The following is a 5,148-nucleotide window of genomic DNA, read 5'->3' as shown; positions in this document are numbered from 1 at the left end:
TTCGTTAAGAAATTTCTTTAAGACCATCCATGTCCAAGATGCCACAGGTCACGAATTTGCAGCATGAGAACAAGGAATTGCAGACTCCATAGGTCCTTAGCCACTCTATTATGGAGGGATAACAAGAACATTTCTGATATTGAAGTTTAGTCACTTTTGACAATTAAACTACTTGAGGTAGTTGCTGTCCCATTACTTTCATTAGAAAGTGACCCAAAAAGTTCCATCAGATGCCTCAACATGTACAGGCATCACAGCAACAGATCTCATATGAACATAAATGCTGCTACATTTGGACAAATTTCCAACTCAGCGTTTTGAAAAAAAAGGGGAGGGGGAGAGCATGAGTCCACACACAGCACTTTAGACACCGTTAGACGTCAAAAATCAGTAAAACCACTAACAAGGAGACAAAAATATTAAGAAAGATGTGAGTGAAACAGTCCTTACAGAATTAAGCAGAAGTTCTGGGCTAGTCCTGAAAATAAATTAAAAAATTTAAAGTTATACAAATCTCATGAATGTAATTAGTCATTTATGCTAGAAAAAGTACCAGACTGTAAATTGTCATCACAGAAAAAACACATAGAAGGTCTAAAATAGCCTACATGATAATCATGCCCAAAATATAGCAGAAGAGACCAATGACTTAACCACCTTCAGTCACCAGACACACCCATGCCAAAGCATCAATAAGATCAGCATGCTACTTGGAATAGCTACCATAAAATTCTAAAATAGATGTTGATACAACAGTAAAAAACTGGCACAATCAGAGGATTCTTACATCTTCCCGCTTGTTCACTACTGAAGGACCTGAAGTGAGGATTATACTACTAATTAAGAATTTCACTAATGGACCAAACCAGCAAAACTATATGTTTTACATCCCATGCTCCAGCCAGAGTCAGAATAGAATCCAAAGAATATAGTTAATATTTCTATAAGATGCAATTGCAATCCTTGGCACTTAAGAATGGCATCAACATGTTGACTTAACCTCCTACTCAAAGTGCAAACACCCATGTCATATGGGCCACATATTTTTTTCAAACTCAGATAAAAGAAAAGCATATCTGAAGCATCTTGAGACCATCAAAAGATTCACAAGAATTTTCAAGTCATATCAACTCTAGGAATTACAAGAGTATACAAACCCAGATATTTTATAAGTTTCAACTCTATCAGAAATATAGCACTCGATTAGAAAAAAGAGACTGCTGCCAATCCTAACTATGAAGAACATACAAGATCACTACAAACCGGACCAGCATGCAAGAACTTAAGTTTTTTGTAATCTAACTCGCATGCTATATTTGTCAATTATCACAAAATTGAAAGTTTAGAATTTAATAACCATAGCGATTGAAACTAACTAATGTGACAACAGTAAAGAGCAACATACTTCAGTTCAACTTCAGGTTTGTTATGTCTTTCAACTTCTTGACAAAGCTGGAAATTCTTTTAAAGTCATTGCTCTAGGCCTCTATATATACCTCATGCAATTCAGGTTTTTTTCAAACCAAGCCTCAAACTTCCTCTCAATTCTCAACTCAACACTAGTGCATATTCTGAAGTTCTTGACTAGACTTTTTTTTTTTTTGTCAAAAGTAGGATGGAAGCAGTGAGGAGCTAGATTGGGGTCAAAAAAGCCAGTGGTGATCTTCAGCAAGAGCAATTGCTGCATTTCACATGATATATATTAGGATGTTGTTATGCAGCTTTGGGGCGAACCCTACTGTTTATGAGCTTGATCAACATCCTAAAGGAAGGGAAATTGAGAATGCATTGCTAGCATTAGGATGCCATCAAAGTGTTCCTGCTGTTTTCATAGGGAAGCTTTTTGTTGGTGGTTCCAATGAGGTTATGAGCCTCAATATTCAAGGCAAGCTGAAGCCATTGCTTATCGAGGCAAAGGCTATATGGATGTAATAACCAGAATGTAGTTAAGCACCCAAAGGATTGGGTTTTGCTATTTTAATTGTTGTCTTTTCCTTTTGAGCAAATTAAGCAACCCAAATTCAGGTAGGGAGAAGGTTATGGAGTATATATACCGTCTCCCGTAAATAATTAAACTAGAGGTTTCCGAACTTGCTTCAATTTGACATCTACAATACCAAACAAGATTTAGAAGAACTTCGTCCGAAGCAATTTACCAATACACTGAATTGTGGATACGCACAACGGTGAAAAAAGAAATAAACAAAAAACTCAAATTTCTCAAAATAAGCTTTGTATCTATAGCCAATTTCCTGCTCTGCTTTAGAACCTCAGACCTTGCCCCGCCGCCTGCTTAGCAATTCTACTTGAATACTTTTCGGCTGATAATCTTGCTAACCCTGGAAGAAACTATTAGCCAAGGTATAATCCCAACCTGAAGTTGTAATAGACAAGTAATCAGAAACCTCATAAAGGTAAAAACCTAACTGCATTCATGGACTAAACAATAATTTTCATTCCCACAACCCTCTGTAACCTGCCTGCCCAACCCAGGAGGAAAGACCGGAAGTTAAAGATGCAAAGAAATGACATCGAACAGAAGTGTGACAAAGAATGAAAAGACTAAATCGAGCTGCAGGTGTAATTAAGGATTGAGTTGATGACTTATAATACAGGCTCGAGTATAACTCAAAAAGCACAGGAAAAAGTTGAAGTATATGTCGAGGCAGCAAGCATCTTGATCAACACGCAGCCAGATAAAATTTATGATTCTAATAGGCCATGCTTCGAACAATATACTGTTAGTCTAACGGCCATAGATGGAGAAATTTATTGCTCCCATGGTCATGAGTTTTACGCATATACAACTAGCGGCTACTACTGCCTAATTTTTCTACTATTAGCGTCTTTGGGAGGGTAACATTTTACTTGCAAAACTAGTATTAAGATGTTGCAATTTTTGAGTTGGGTTTAATGTTTTATTTGTCTTGTTTTAGTTACAGTTTTGGACATTAAATATTTGTGTTGGCGCGGTGATTGCACTGCTATCTAGAACCCTACAGTTACAGGTTTAAAAAAAATACATATAGATAGATGACTAGTTTCTGATAAGTATCAAAGCTAAATATTACCCCAACGAGTCACTACTCAGAAGCAAAGTACCTAAAACAGCCTCCTGGATCTGACAGAGCATTATGGGAGCAAGAGAGGAGGTGGAGGAAGGTATAAGGAGGAAGATAGGAAATGGGAGGAGCACAATGGTATGGGACGACAAAGGTGGTGGAAAAGGAGAAAGCAGAAGCATTAGGTGAATTCTTGAAGCTGACAGGATTAGGAAAGAAGGCATGACCTTTCTCTTGCCTGGTGGCATTGGTTAGCTTCAAGAGGCCATTTGGTGTGATTTCAGCTATGCCATCCAGGCTCAAGTTTGACGACCGGAATCCGTTGTAGGTGATACTAAGGTCCTGGGAAGATGCAAAGCCAGATAGAGTGGAAACCACAAGCAGTATAAGCTTGATTAGAATCAACATGGCTAGCTAATGGCTGATACTAGCTTCAAGTTCTCTCCAAAATCTAACAATGGTTTTAAGTATATCCTTTGCTTGTCAATAAGATATCAGCAGTATTAATTGACTCTCGCGAGAGATTCTGAATGCCGGGCCTGGCGGACATTGAAAATATCGGATGATTGTGCCAATGGCTGATAAAAAACTTATCAATTTTTCCGGTCACTATCATTAGTCCATCCAGGAACAGTCATTGTCACGTGCATACTGATATGTAAATCCCTTATTCGTACCAAAGAATTAACTCATGGCACATTAATCTTATTCCATAATAGTACCTATTCAATCTAGGTCCCTGCCTCCTTCGACTCGACAACATTTAACAAGTACTTCGCAAGCCTCTAAACAAGAATAGACTGAGAAGAATGACAAAGTGAAATGCACCAGAATACCAAGAAATTAGCCAAAACAAGGGGAACACACACACACACACAAGGCGAGATGCAAATATATAGCAGTTGGAGAAGCTAAAGTTGACCTTTCTATTTTAAACCCCATAAATAATCTGTTTATCATACTACAAAAACATATAGCAGATCGAAATCTTGTAAAGTTTTCAATGAATAACCAATCAAACAACTAAGTTTTTTTAGCAGCGGAAGGTTTTATTTTGTCAGTCTCTAGATCAAAAAGAAGAAAATTTTGCCAAATGTACGTGTCAAATTAAACCTAATTGATCAGCTATAGTTGACGACGACCGTTTCCTAACTCAGATTTCAGTTCTATCGCAGTTTTTGGATAAAATATCAAACTTGTCATTCTCGAGTCTGAATGGAATTTAAATCTAAACGGGGGAATTCATTAGGGGCAAACCATTTGGGGGAAAATTAGGGAGGCAAAAGAGAATCAGCATACCTTTTTATGTAGATAGTTGCTGCTAAATGTGGTCTTCTATTTCATCATTTCCCAGCCAAGATCGATTAGCAGATGGGGAGGAGATGTTTCTTGGTTCTCGGCGAGCAGATGTTTCCGGCAGAGATGAGCAGCGTGTTTTTTGGGGCTCGGCAGAGATGAGGAGCAGAGTGTCTTTTTTGGTTCTAAGTGTTGCTTGTTGGCTGTTGGCTCATGGCTGGTAGCCTTTTGTTCGGTGAATGACTAAACATGACCGCGAGTTGTTGGTTTCACTAAGTGTTCAAGTCAATTCCGCGCTTCTCCTCAAACTATTGACTTTGAATGAAATTTCAATTCCTTACATTTCCCCCCTACTCGTACCAAAATTTCAACCCAAGTTCTTTAGTTTTGAATTAACATTTTACTAATATATTATTACTTGCAACTTTTAAATATTTTTGTAAAAATATTCATAATAGGTAATTTTTTTATGACATCAAACAGTTGATCCCATATTAATATTGATATCACTTTCTCAAAATTGTGAACTAAATTACAACTTACTTATCTTTCTTTTCATTATTTTTGCCCAAAACTCCAGAATTTTTTTTATTTTATAATAAGGAGAGATGATTTGTTTCAAATGGTTAATTTCACTTCAAATTATTGCACTAATATTAATTTGCATGACAAAATTTGAGTTCCTAATAGTTAAAAAAATCATTAGAGAGCAAAAACAAAATAACAATTGGTTGTCACTAATGACCAAATTTCTTGTAATACATTTGTAAGATATAGATTTATGGGTAAT

The 5,148-nt window shown here is 36.8% G+C and overlaps 1 pseudogene; it reads left to right on the top strand.

Moving 5' to 3' along the window:
• Positions 1 to 517: 517 nt before the first annotated feature.
• On the top strand, positions 518 to 1,932 carry LOC140006429 (monothiol glutaredoxin-S2-like; annotated as a pseudogene).
• The last annotated feature ends 3,216 nt before the right edge of the window (positions 1,933 to 5,148 follow it).

This window comes from Coffea arabica, chromosome 1c (assembly GCF_036785885.1).
Source record: "Coffea arabica cultivar ET-39 chromosome 1c, Coffea Arabica ET-39 HiFi, whole genome shotgun sequence".
NCBI lineage: Eukaryota > Viridiplantae > Streptophyta > Magnoliopsida > Gentianales > Rubiaceae > Coffea > Coffea arabica.
Note: the sequence above shows the minus strand (reverse complement) of the source record. Positions and strands in the feature narration are given on the sequence as shown.